The sequence below is a fragment of the Amblyomma maculatum genome, chromosome 1, assembly GCF_055883805.1.
Source record: "Amblyomma maculatum isolate TAMU_Amacu chromosome 1, ASM5588380v1, whole genome shotgun sequence".
In the NCBI taxonomy this organism is placed as follows: domain Eukaryota; kingdom Metazoa; phylum Arthropoda; class Arachnida; order Ixodida; family Ixodidae; genus Amblyomma; species Amblyomma maculatum.
The window spans coordinates 136,989,615-137,004,284 of record NC_139344.1 but is presented as its reverse complement, the minus strand read 5'-3'; the positions used below and the strand labels follow the sequence as shown (position 1 = coordinate 137,004,284).

At 44.4% G+C, this 14,670-nt stretch overlaps 1 non-coding gene across 1 annotated transcript; it reads right to left on the bottom strand.

Moving 5' to 3' along the window:
- Window positions 1-5,923: 5,923 nt before the first annotated feature.
- LOC146204013 (U1 spliceosomal RNA) lies at window positions 5,924-6,086 on the bottom strand. Its single transcript, XR_014704615.1, has one exon. It is a non-coding gene; the product is annotated as a U1 spliceosomal RNA (small nuclear RNA).
- Between the last annotated feature and the right edge of the window lie 8,584 nt (window positions 6,087-14,670).

The window sequence follows — 14,670 nt, the reverse complement described above, 5'->3', positions numbered from 1 at the left end:
CGACGTCTTGGAGGAAGGAGATCACCGTGCCGTGTATATATATATATATATATATATATATATATATATATATATATATATATATATATATATATATATATATATATATATATATATATATATATATATATATATAGAAGTTGATTTTTCGGGGAACGAAGCACAGTATCTCACTTCCCAGTGAACAGCTACACTCCTTAGAGGTGCATTGTCGTCTGTTCGAATCGCTATCACAAACTAGCCTCCAACTCGACTAGAAGGCGGATGTTAAGGGGGAAGCGAAATAGTATAACATCACCATTAACGCTGCATAAAGAGCGGTTGCATCACGGTTATTATACGAAATCACGCGCGTACTTTTTGCCGACACCGTTTTTCTCAATTTGGATTATGGCCACGGCAACGGCTTTTTTGCCGAACGAGCTGTACACGCATCGCGTAAAATTAGAGGAGGACGATTAATCTTTGCTTAAAGAATACACGCGAAAGCGCCTTTAACACCACCTTTTCATTCCGCGAATTTTCGGCATTGAGAGACTGGCCCAGGGTTCGGCAAAGAAGTTTGGTTTCTGGATGCACAAGGCGCAGTATCCGTCTTAGTTGTCGGTGGACACCTGCATTTACAATGAATGGCATACAGGTAAATATGCCTTTGGTTAGAATCCCTACCGCGATGAAGCTTCGAACATGACTTGTCAATAATTGCTAAATAGAAGCCTTCAAAATTTCACCTCCGGGTTAATGAATTGTACCTTTTGCGAAATTTCGAGTGGTTGTTTTCGAGTAGCTAAAAATTAAGTTGGAGTTCGTCGTGACAATTGCCAGAGCTACAGCCGCCTCTTCTGCCTCCGCTGGAGTTCGTGCTTTTTTTATCGTTGCTGAATTTCGTAAGCGATACGTGTGATCGGCTAGGGCATAGGCTCTCCCCGTATTCTGCCGCGTCGACATACGTCGTTTGTGGCAGATTAGAACAGTGTTTCTCTAATGATTGGGCTCTTGATACCCGACGTTGCAGGTAAACCTCCGGCTGCATGTTTTTGGTAGTGCAGTGACTTCCGGTATTTTGTGTATTGAACGGGGAACCGACGTCACCTGGGAGTGTCTACCCTCGTAGTGTATGCCGGTCTTTTGCAGTACCTATCTTCCGGTTGATGTTTCGGTCAGTCGCTCGTACTGCGCCGTGAGGTGTCCTTTGGCCATTTCTTCTAGTGTGTTATGTATTCCCAGTCTCATAAGTTTATCGGTAGCCATGCTGATGGGAAGACCGAGTACCGTATTGAAGGACTGCTGAATAATGGAGTCGATATCTTTCATTGGCCTGCGGGTATAGGTAGGGTATATAATGCGGCTGAGAACGAAGGCTTGCGCAAGTTTTAGTGTCTCCTTTTCCTTCATTCTATTTGCTTCGTTTGATATACTCCGTATAAAGCGAGATGTTTGATTACTTATCGTTAGGAGTTTTTGGATTAAATCGGTGTTTTTTTTTTCATTTGACTGGATGCACATACTCAGTATGCGTTAACTTTTCTATTCTCGTGATGGTGAAACCATCCATGTTAATATTGATGTTTGTGTTGATGTTTTTGTATATCTTTTTAGTTTAATGATTAAGAGTTCCGATTTTTGAGGTGAGCATTCCGAGCCAATTTTGTTCGTCTCCTCCGCTATCGCATCTGCTGCTTGCTGCAGCATGTCTTCAATTGTGCCGGCGTGACCCTTGGTTGTCCATGGGGTAATATCGTCGGCATAGAAGGAGTTTTTTAGATTAAAAAATTTGTTCTAATTTTCGTGCCAATTTTATTAAAGTGGTATTAATGAGAAATGCGGATAGTACTGCGCTTTGCGGGGTGCCCCTGTCTCCTTGTGGGAATTTGTTAGAATGAATAGATCCTAATTTAATTTCTGCTGCCCCATCTGTTAAGAAGGCCTTGATGTAATTATACATCCTAGCGCCCACCTGCAGCTCGGATAGGGCACCCATTATAGCTTTGTGATTCACGTTATCGAAAGCTTTCGTGAGGTCAAGAGCTAATATGACTCTTAGCCTGTTATTAATCTCAGATGACTTTGTTATTGCCTTTTGTTGTTAAGATTTCAAGCTTAATCCTTAACATTGTGTCATGTGTGGACAAAAGGGGTCTGAATCCCAGCATAGTGTGAGGGTACAGATCCCACTCGTCCATGTATGATTGAGGCCGTGCCAAGGCTGCGTGCTCGAATAATTTACCTAGGCACGTGGTGAGAAAAATCGGTCTCAGGTTTTCTATTAAAAGTGTTTTCCCTGGTTTCGGAATAAAAGTTACCTTGGCATGCTTCCACGTTTCCGGTAATGATTATTTATTCCAACATTCGTTGGCGAAGTTGGTAAATTGGGAGATGGAGTTTTTATCTAGGTTTCTCAGCATATTATTTGTGATCCCATCCGTGCCGGGGAACGAGGGCGTGTGGATTTTAATTCCATGGATTGCTGCTCGGACTTCCACCTCAATTATGTCGGATTCGATGAGGGTTTGGATTGTCTTTATATTCCGGCAGGGGTTCTTTGTCACGAGATGTGTTGAAATAACAAGGCTTTAGAGTACTTAGGATTTCCTCGTTCGTGAGGTCATTAACGTGAAGGGTTCTTCGGCTTTCTTGCTTCTTACCTCCTGTGCTGGATTCGGGATCGAGAAGATGTCGCAGTAAATTCCACGCATCTCGCGTACCCATTTTGCCATTAAAGTTGTCGCATATTTGATGCCCCTATTGCTGAGCCAATTAGGAAGCGTGACTTTGAATTTCCTTGTTTAGGCTGGCTATTTGACCCTAAGTCTTTTGTTGTGTTTTTGTGCAGCCCATCTCTTTTCCATACTGTGCCTCGTTTCCCACATATGGAGTCAGCGATTGCCAATGTTCCAAACTTCGAGCTCATTTTCTATTTCTGTCGTGACTGTACCCACATCCTTTAGAAGAATGAATGTCCATCCTTCGATGTCACTTGTCGAATCCGATCCGTAGTTATTCATATATGTTCTCTTAGTTTGTCCCAATCTGTGATTTTATGCTTTCTAGGTCGACCTGTGAAATTTCCAGTCTCAATTTTATTCGATTATGTAGTGGTCACTGTCTAAAATTTGCCTAGTATTAGATCATCTGAAGGTTTTTTTTTTTCCCGAAGCTGTTTCCAATTCTAGTAAGCTGTAGGGGATCGGTATATTGTGTGAAAACTCGTTGTTGGAGGCGGTTCATTAAGGATCTCCCTTTAGCTGTGGTCTTGGCGTGTCCCCATTCTACATGGGGAGCGTTTAAGTCTCCCATCTCGATTAAGGGGCTGTGTTTGTCTATGTCAAGGGCTTGAACGATGACTCTCGGAATTAGCGGATAGCATAGCTCTTGGCTTACTGTATAGATTAAGCATAAATAATGGTGAAAATTGTTTCTTTTCAAAGGGATAATTTCTAGCAGTATGCAGTCCAGAACCACGTTTTCAAACTCGTGGTTTATCACCGTTAAATTTCATCGGCGCGGTAAGTAAATTTGACCTTAAGTGCAACGCGAGGAGTCGGCGCGGGCTTCCTGTTCGCACGTCCGGCGAGCGGAGCCGAAGGCGTTCGCTTCTTCCTTTGCTGTTTCACTTCTTCTACTTAGCTCACTTGCTACTGCTTTTTCGTTGCACACCTGCCACACTTTATTCGTACCGGTACATATCTATACAAATCTACAGCATGTCCTTATACAATGTCAAACAGCCTTCCAGTTCTCTGCCTACCCTTTCCCTCCCCCACCACCGCTGCCCATCTGGCTAGCCTACTGGGACATTCCCCTTCAAAATGCCCTCAATTGCACCTTCGTGTCTTCTAGACCCGGCTGTCGTGTCCTTGAGTCATAGGTCAGCCATGGAGGAGTCGCGCGCGGAACGTCTCGTGAGTCTCGTGGCTGCGAAACCTCCCTGAAATCAGCCACACTGCTAGAGTTAGATTCAGGTTCTATGCCATTTTCTCCCTCATGTAGGCTCCTGTACCCTGACAATAATCGTCTGAGTTGACCGAGGACGCTACCTAAAAGCATTTCATGATTAATGCAAAACCCTTGGCAAATCTAGCTCGAACCCTATATGTGGGTTGATAACACGCATGGTAGCAGCTGCGTCCAGCCGATGTCATGGCTAGCTCAGGTGCCTTATACGGCCTCAGTATTGGAAAAGATAGCAGGCTGTCATAACGGGACACTGAGTTACTAAAAGAGCGAGAAGCGCTAGAAGACACAGAACACATATAGCGTATACGTATGCCGGATTAACGTATTTCTGCGGGCTGATACGCTGACTTAATGCCAGATCCGCGCAGCGCACCCCACTTTGCTCCCTACTATGTTACAGCATGTGCTCCGCAGGCGTCTAATAATCAGTTATACATTCGCACTAGTATGTATCCAGCTTTCTGAAATGCCCCGCTATCCCGCCTCGAATAACGAAATCGAGAAATGAGACTACGCAGTTTATATAGGGTCATCCACAGCCAATAACCCGGGTACTGTACTCGAGCATCTTCAATTTCTTCTCGATGTTACATTGATAAACACTACCCAGTGCGTTTGTTGGCTAAAATATTGTTTTTATACTGTGGCCTCCGTCCTAAGTTCGCCAGTGATAGCAAAACCTGCTCTAACAACAAAAAAAAAAAAAAAGTAAGAAATTAAATTTTCAATGTATGACTGTAAATTTTTTCGCGCAAATTAATGGCATTGAAACTTTATATGTGAAAAATCTTGATTTTTTTCCCCATTTTCAAAAACAAAATATGAAATAGTGATAAAGGAGCACTCGCGCCCTACTCTGGTGTTAGTTGGGCTTGCTTTTCTCTGCAGTGCATGCAGTCGCATGAGCTAAGAAGACGCATAAGCAGGTCGGCGGAGATTCAAGTGGATGATCCAGATGGTTGGGTGTTGAAAGGACAGTTTGGAAGCTCATTCCTGTTAACACATGATATTTTGAGTCGCCAAGTAAGTATACGAAGAGGATTCCAGCGCGCATAGTTGAGAGTGATGAAGTTTGATGCCCCTTTCAATAGTACCGCTCTGTCAAACCGCCCAATGAGTTCGATATATTTTCTTCAATAATTTCTTGCGGCATGAGGACTGCGACAACCTTTACATTTTTCTCCGCTCATGTTAACATACGATAGAGGAGGAGGAGCAGGAGGAAGGAAGGGGGTCGGTATTTGTCTTCTGTGAGGAGACGGAAACGTAGAACGGTGGGGTGGCTCGCACTGACGTGCTTCCTACATGGGCACTTCCAAACTAACAAAACATCAGGAGCACACAAGCTTCGCCTTGAGAGTAGACGCGATGACGCCTTTAACACCACCTTTCCATTTTGCGATGTTTTTTCAATTTTGTTTTAACTAATAAATATTTAAAATGATTCTTATTGCAACACCAGTGCACGTTAGTAAGTACTGCACAACAATACGTTCACTATAGGGGCTCCTCTAACACGCTTGGCAGACACATTATTTGCTTATGCGTAGCGTATCCGCCTGGCATATGCGCAGATGGCCTGGGTTCGAACCTCAATGGCAGGAAACATTCTTTATTGATTTACTTCTGATTTCTGAAATACTCTCATTAGATCAACCTGCTCCCCAATTTTGGCCTCATTTGGACCCTGCCCCATTTCCTTACCATTACATGAATCTGAGGTAAATCCCCGCTTGAGGTCATGTGGCTGTGTAGTCATGACAGTCGATTAAATAGGGTTCTTCCCGACCACTGCAAAATTTCAGCACAATGAACACATTGCCACTCTCGCTGTCCACTGACAGGTGGACGCCGGGTTTTTGTCCGTAAATGATCGACTTCTAATGCTAACGCAGAGAGAACATCCACACCGGAGTCCTGTGGAGCCATGATCAAAATCGTTAGGGTCTTTCTTTTGATTTCAACACAGGGGTTGGCGCGTACGCCATACCCCAACTACCAAACATTCAATGCGCCAGCCTCTCAAGTTCCGAAAAGAAGCAGGCATCAGCCAACCGCAGTGCAATGGACGACCTCCGCCCGGGAACTCGGCTCCATTGACCACCGAAGTTCCAGCACCAGGTAAGTATTCTTTCATTCGCTGCTCACAGAGACCCGGCCTAAAGCGTCCGTCAATATTTCTCCAGTGGGGATAACTTTCTTTCGAAAAATTATTCCTGACCACTTCTCTTGTTCTCGTGAAAACGAGCCGTACGCATGCGGCAGACATAGGCTGTGCACGGTTGCAAATTGACTATGTGCGAAAACATAGAATTTTTCAAACAAACTGCGTAATTGACGGGCCTTTTCATTGTTCCACTTCGAGGGCGACGCACATGAGCATGGAGCCTCGCGCTCACGTGATGTAAAGTCGCAGTATACTGGGCTCTGACGCAGCACAAGCGGCACCAGCCGCTGATAACGGCGACACCGAAGTGGAGCCAAATCGAGCCGGCACCTCGCGCGTGGTCTCGCGCAGTTCAGATCTGGCAGGCTCGATCAAGGTCACGCGTCACAGCATGCCATAACGCTTCACTCCATAAATAAGCTATTGCCTTAATCGCGCTTAAAAATGCCATAAATCAGCTATTGCATTAACTAGACGTAATTATTACGACCATTCAGGTGTTTACTTTCTGAGTCGCGGCATTTCAATCATGCTTTCCCAGCAATTATGAGTCGTATGACGCATTGTACGAAATTTTGTGCATACGAGCAAAGGGTTACCCGTTGGTACATTTTCCTGCAAAAGTAACGCAGCGTATTTCTGTACTCCTGAATACATTAATTAGACAGATAACGTTTCCTTTCGGTGAAAGAAAAAAAAAAGCAACGCCTGAAAGAAATATACATTACTATCAATCTCCCTGAACTGTATACGTGATTACGTAATTGAACTGGAGTACCGGTTATGAGTCCACCACATTATGCGTTTATTCAGATCCATTACCTAGTTATTTGCCCTAAATATACTCGAATGCAGTAAGTAATATAACTCATGCTGCTTTCTTTCTGCCTTTCAACATTAGAGCGGTTCTTTTCATTTCTATCATTTGCAGAGCTGTTCCTCCCTTTCCAGCCATTTTGTTCGCTTTCAAGCTTCGGGCCTCGGCGCTAAGTACCGCCGAGATATGACAATATCTCAGAGTCCTGTGTAAGCACCTATTAAACGTGCGTAGGAAAGAAGCAGTAGATGAGCGCTTTATACATATACGGTTAGAGTTAAGACGGTAAGCGTTACGGCGAATGCTACCGTGTCTCTTCCTTTTGCACTCATAATGTATATGCGCTAAGCGGAAAACCGTTATAATAAGTAACAGGGGCTAAAAGAACGTTCAATTCTCTATAAGCATGTGCGCTGTTGCAACAAATATACAAATAACTGGGAAGTAGCTAGGTAAGTGCATGGTACACGGATGCAGCTCTCCTGGAATGCCGTGTTTCAGAGAATAGGGTTGCGCAAACATCCGCAATAACCGTCTACTTTCTGCGCATGAGACAAGCTTCGCAATTCACGATGCCTCAATTTCCTCGCAAGTGATCTAATTGTAAATCACGTCATTACAAGTTATCAGGTGTCTTTTCGATCTCCATCCTACTTTTTCGCCGCCTCTGTCATCGGGTCGATACAGCAGGGCGATCACACTAATAATAGTAAACAAAAATAAAAAAAAAAAAACAAGTCAGCTTTCTCGCCGTGACTCCCACACGAGGCACAACGGTAATTTATTTTAGGCTGCACGGCGAGTTCCCCTTCAAGGCCAATATTTAGCCACAGTGATGTTCCACGTTCAGCTTTCTGCATCCCTTACACGTCAAGACGGCTAACAAAACTTGCAATTCCAACAGCTACTCCCACATATTCGCTGCCATCGATTGGCGAGCGTACCGGAATTCCATCGCAGAAATGTTCGCTCCGGACTTCGGTCCTACTATAAGTGTCAGAAAGTACGAAGAATTGGACTTCTAATCTCACAACATCGTTGGATAGGTTACCTAAAAAAAATAAATAAAAAAGTCTTTTCTGGAGGTATACTTTTCCTTCTCAGAGATTTGTGTGGCTTATGGCGCACATGTCGTAATTAGCAAAGCGATCCAGGACATCAAGAAAAAAATGCTCACTACGAAAACAAAACCACGAACAAGAAAAAACAAACAAAAAACACTGTCCCAGTCAAATGTTTACACACTGCGAGAACGCAAGAAATAGCATGCAGACATGAGTGGTGTGAGTTTCGTTTATATTTTCTGCGAATTACGTCCATATGCAATACGGGAGAGAAGCATCAATGGGGATGATGGCTCTTGCCCTAGTCTCATAGAGAGCACCCATGTGTGCGGTGAAGATGTCAGCTGTTCTGCACGTAGCAGGTGCATGGCGCCTTTCAGTGATGCTTTACGAAAACAAAAGGAAAATCCGTACTTCTCTTCCTTTCTTTTCTTTCATTGATTAAAAACATTTTTTTTTTTTGTTAGTCTTCGCGATAAGCTTCGTATGTCATACGCTGCACGCAGCTACGCTTTCCCCTCACTGAAGCAAAATTCAATTAGAACATTTTAATCACTGCCCCTAAACTGCATATCAAATGCGATTCCATCCTTTTTGGTTCTTTTAATCGCGCGCGAGCGGCGTATACTTGGTAACTTACTTTTTGTATTTAAACTCTCTATATAGCTCTCCCCAGTCCTTTCCCACTCTCGCTCTCTTCCTATCTTTCTTATTTCCATCGGCCGCGGCTCGAGTGCTTGAGATAATTTAGCAATTGCCGCGGCTGGCAACTTTTTTTCCTTCCGTAATGGAAAAGACGCCAAAGTAAACGTCGAGCAGAGAAGAAGGCAAGAGGCACGCATGTTTTTCCCTCCTGCCTTCTTCTCAACAACGATTACTTTAGGCGCATTTTGCATAATGCCGAACGAACTCTCCTAGCAGCACATAGCGTAATTCTTCTTCCATTTTTGTTTGGTTCCGTAAACCGCTGCCACATTAGTTTTTTTGTCTCTGTGTTGCTGTCACTTTCAAGATTCATTCCTGTAATCCGTGCTCCCATATCGCCTTTAACAGATCGTGTAATTCGCCATAAAATAGATGAGACAGACATGCGAATATCTCAAGATGTGGTCAAATAGGGAGCAAAGAGCAATGAAACTGTCTTCAATGATTTTGAAAGTTTTTCAAGCTATAATGCGAAAACGCGTACGTAATCATGCCTAGCAAATACTACACGCGGACACTTGCTCTTAAAAGAGTGCCAATCATCAATCGCATGCATGGCTGGGGAAGCTTCACTCCGTCGGAAATATTTCAGGGCACTGTGCCATTCTGCCAGTGAAAAGATGTCCGAACAAGAGAGGGAGCTTCAGAAAACGGAGAACCACACAACACAATGCAAAGTTCGAGCTAATACGCCATATCTATTGGAGTGGCGCTCAAAAGTAATAAGATTTGTTTTGCATGATTTAGCGTTACCACTCGTTTTACAGTTTTCTGTCAGATATTGCCTGAAACAATGAAAATTTGGAATTGAATTGTGGCTGCCAATATTTTAATCACGGTATGTGCACGAATAGCAGGCGCAGACATTTGAAATGGTATTATAGTTCAGACTTCATTAATGGGAGGGCTTAAATCTATAGACGTAACAGTAACTCTGGGATTATTCCAGCGAGCAGCGCTTACTCGTCGCGCCTAACTTGATTACACGGATTAAAACTGCAGCAGAGCAAATCATTTTCAGAGTTATCTTTCTCTCGCAATGTTCTCAATCATGCAATTTTTTGTGAAGATAATCGCGTCAGGTGGTGGCGCCATTTTGAGTCATTTAATTATCTACTTTTAAAACGCTAAATAATATCGGCTATGTGTTTCGGAACTGCGCGTAGGAGTAACTTCCATAAGCTTCCTTATAACACTATTAAGCAGCAGATAAAGCAGTGATAAAGCCGATTAGCCTTTTCAACGTCGATTAATTTTGCCAAAAGCAAGCCACTCTGTGGCTGACGACTTCAGAAACTGTCCTTAGCTGTGGATTTGGTTTTTTGACGCTGGACGCTGTATGTAGAGATGAGCAAGAATTTTACTGCGCTTGATTATGGCGAAAAAGAATGCACGTTCGTGGCGCGCGAGTCTGATCGCGTATGGAATGTCTGCCTAGACCATTCTGGCACATAAAATACATTGTCCCCGACAATAACCTGATCGCCATGAAAAAGTTTCGTTTCTAATCGTGCAGTGCGGCAAACATGAGCGTCGACTATGGCAATCATGCCAAGTTCAATACAGAGTTGGCGCTTCCGAGCTGGCGGCGCCGATGTATCGACAAGCGTCGACTGGCGTGGAGCTGTTAATCAGGAAGTTGGCCGACGGTTCTGCGGACAGTGATATCTGATGGGAGTGCTATAATCTTTCCTCCAGATAAACGAGCCGAGGAAGAGCGCGTGCACGGACGGCACGTCCCAAGAGAGCCTCGTGGGCGAAAGGTCCACGGCCACTGGACCGCCACGCGAAGAATTAAGCTTGGTGGACGGTCCAGTAAGCTTCCTTGGGCTTTCGTAGTCTCGTAATATTAGCTATAAATACAAGCCCTGTATATCTATAGAAACACCAGGTTCTTCCCTGACAAAAAAAAAAAAAAAAAAAAAAACACGGTGTTTTGAAATACAATTTAAAATTAATTTACTGACAAAACCGCCAATGCATGCTAATCAGAGGCACAGCAAAGGCCTCAACCTTTTTACATGAAGGTCTTAAGGGGATAGTCTTACTTGCCCCGTGAGTAGGATGTGCAGTATCGAAATTGTGACGTCATCGTTTTTTGTGTGGAGTTTAGGGTGGTGCCGTACCATTTCGTTTCTCATTTAGCAAGCCATCTTCTGTTCAAGTTGGAGGCTAGTCTGCGATAGAGATTCGAACGGACGATATATGTATCCCCCATTGTACGCCGTAAATTGTAACAGGCGTGCGCCGGGAACTGACACAGACAAAGCGCATTTCCTCTCCTCAAAACCATCCAATTTTCATTTCGGAAAAGGCATACTTTTCCAAACTCTGCGAAAGTCTCCCAATGATAAACTCCTGAGCAAAACCATGCCAAAAATGCTTTCGCACGTCTACATCGGTTTAGGCGCAGTTAAACACCGCCTACTTTTTAGTGCCCATATAACTAACTGTTTATGCATTTTTCGCGTATTGAAACACTGTCGTCACAGAAAAAAAAAAAATGTGAGAGAGAGAAAGAGAGAATAACACCACAGCATTTTGCCGTCTCATTTTTTTATATTGCTCTTCGTTTATTACGCTTTTACCGTTGTTTCAATATGCATTAGCAACTCGTCCACAACGCTGTAACAGAGGATTAATTATTCATTAGCATCCACCCCAGCGCACACGTGAGTGGACGCGAATTGCTTTGTTTACTACGCTTTAATTGTTACTGCTGTTCGCGTGACCATTTTCACAGCTAAAAAGAAACTTCTTTCAGAGCTGGCCCGACGAGGTAGTGCTCACACGTCCATCGCGAATTCAGCCGCTGCATAGCTTCACGAAGCAAGCGTATATGCAAGCGTACATAGAAAGACGCAAACGACATTACAGCGTGGGATTGCAAGAAGCGGGAGCTGAGTTATTGTTTAGTTCCGTTTATAGTGTTTAACGTGCCAAAGCGACTCAAGTCATGAGGCGCGACGTAGTGGAGAGCTTCAGAAATTTTGACAACATGAGTCTCTTTAAGAGCTTATTTATGGCTTCCTATTTCAGCGTCTTCAACGGGTATAGTGAGGCAAGGTCCCCGGTGGAAGCAACGAGAACAGCAGCTACTATTCTCACTTCCAAGCGACCGAACTTTGAAATTATTTGCCGCATCCGCTTTTAGAGTAGGTATCTGACATGTTCTCAGCTTCAACATAATGCACTTTAAGTTCACAAGAGGATCGTTTCGCTTGTGTCAATATAAATGGTTTGCATCACTTTTCTCGGCACGGGTCAGGTTACTTTGGGAGGCCCGCGAATTTAAATACATTACTAATGCTTGCTAATACAATAATAATAAAATTACTTACACACCTCGGACTGCGTTGTCCCGCATAAAGGTTACCTGGATGAAATCTGCTACAATCATGCAAAAAAAAATAAAAAAATAATAGAGTAACCAATAAAACTTGTTGCTCATTCCCTCGTGCAGTCATAAAAATATTAATATTTCTGTACTCTATAATATTTCACTTACTATTCAAAGCACCATAGCCACGTGACAAAAATACCAAGCAGTGATATAAAAATACTTTTGAGTATTTACACTTCACATTGTTTTTGGTCAAACAGCGCCTCAACCACCATCTCGTTTGCTAATTCGCCAGCGTAGGGAATTAGATCGAATCACAAATCGATATCATAGAACATTTACGGACAGTTTTTTTAACTGTGGCTCGAGGTCTTGGACGTTTCCTTTTGCATGGATTGCGTACGTGCCTGACGTTTACAAGAAAATGTACAATGGCATACTCGAAGGTACTCACCCCTCTTGAACTATGAAGTGAACTATGAAGTGAACTATGAAGACACCAGCAGGGGCGGAGATTATTTTAAACTCTTCACGCGTCCAGACATGTGCAAAATACGATAAACGAAATCGCGTAGCTCCAGCATCAGCCGTGCTCTTTCTTTTCTATTGGCAGCAATAATCCAGTTTTTCTTCTGCCAGAAGTATAATTCTGAAATTTTTTACTTTTTTTTTGTCCACGCGCAAGGTTCAACGGAAACTCGCCGTCTTTATCGAGCACGTTAATTCCTCCGCAAGTGGGCAATATGTGCTCGTCTGCGTGCGTTCGAGCGCACGAATAACATCACGAATTGCGCATGAGCGTCCGCGCGCTTAAAGAAACACGCAGAAGGTCTGTGCGGCACACTCGCTCTCCGCACTGATTGCCATGAGGTCGCGCTGGCCCTTCGAGCACGTACAGCCCGACCTAATGCGTTGTCTGCGAATGACCCAAGTCCTCAATGCGCCACAGCAGCGCGCCGATAGTTTGAGAACGAGCAAGTGTGTCTCCTAATGGGTCCCAAAAGTGCAGACCATTCTGCGAAATTTATCGTAACAGGCTCGCTACGAGCCGAGGGTTGGGTAGGCTGCGCCACCAAAGAAAACAAAGAAAAATCCGTCTGCTTATGAGAACCTGCTCAGTCGAATCCCGCAGTCTGTCGCTACCATTTATCCTCAGCCGTTTGCCTGCCTTCACCGACATGCACTCGAACTATATATTCGCCACGTGGAGGCGATTCTTACCACTTCACACTCGCGACATTTGGGAGTTCGTTAGACCTCGCTCCTTCGGAGAACTCCATCGTTTAGGCCGCCGTCTCAATGAAGGAAAGTGCGAGCGCAGCTTCAGCCAGTAGCTGTGCATACCTTTTGCCCCGGCCCCCGTCTTTGTGGCTAGGCTTGCGCAAAGGCGCCGCATCACGCAACGAGTTGCACGCCAAAGTGGATAAAACGCGCCCTCGCTAGGCTCATAGACGTGGTTCATGGAATGCACGAAAATCTTGCTCTTTCGGGCGTCCTTCTCCCTCTTGCTTTCCTCTTCTTGTTTCGCTGATATGGCGCGGAAAGCCGCAACAGGAAAAGTGAATTCATTGTGCGAAGGGGGGGTTGCAGGTAGGAAATGCTTCTGGCCGCTATTCTCTCATCGCATGTATGGTTTCCAAGTAGGGGGCCCTCATTACTCATGAGAAACACAATTGGGACAAGGCGCTCACGCACGGGTGGGACTAAATGACCCAAGGGCCCTCCAGGATGGGCCGCTCGTCTTCCCCTATTTCGGCACCCGGATGGCGCAGGTCTGTGCACGTGCTCTGCGAAGCGCAAGGGTGGAAGAGGAAGTTCACCGCGTGCTGTAGATCATGGTTAATGACGGACCCAAAATTCGGAAGACGACAAGCGCCGTGAATGATACTCGTTTCTCTCGTAAGGTGGCGCCGGGGTGCAGCCTGGTAAATTGCGCGTATATCTGGCGTCATCGTTTTGGAGATAAAAATGGAAAGTTTTACGAAGAACGGCTAAGTATCCTTATTTGTACGAGTGGCAGCCATTCTCTGCACTAAAAATAAGACACAGACTGGCGCAGTGAAGTTCAGAATGGCATGTCTATAAATATCAAACGACACTTGCAAATTCCTTAAGTGCCTGGAAAAGGAAATCCCGTGAAGAGACGTTGTTAGATTTGCTTGAGCTAATGCAATAAATAGCTGGGCGACTCTTTGTCAAATTACTCGCGGAAGTATACGGCAGTCTTAACACGAGTTATCGCCTGCCTCGGACTGACATTGGACAGAATAAGTCCGAGGTACCCTATTATGACTGTAGGACATGTACTGTCCTAAGCCGCAGCGGAATTACATGCTGCGTGCATGGTCTCAGCGGAAAAAATTCCGTGGGGCTAATGTTATCCAAGCCACGCGCTTAAGGATTGTCTTACATACAGAGGTACCTTGCTATAAGCATATATACGGGTCTCCATGTGGGATATGTTTTACGGGCACTGATTAAAAAGGAACGCCAAGCGCGAGCAAAATGTTGAACCATTCGGTGCCTCGCGCTTTTTAAGTCCTTCATTTTAACTAGCACAAGTTTTCGCCTGTAACCTCTGGTGAAGAAAAAAAAGAAGAAGAAATGAAACTACTAT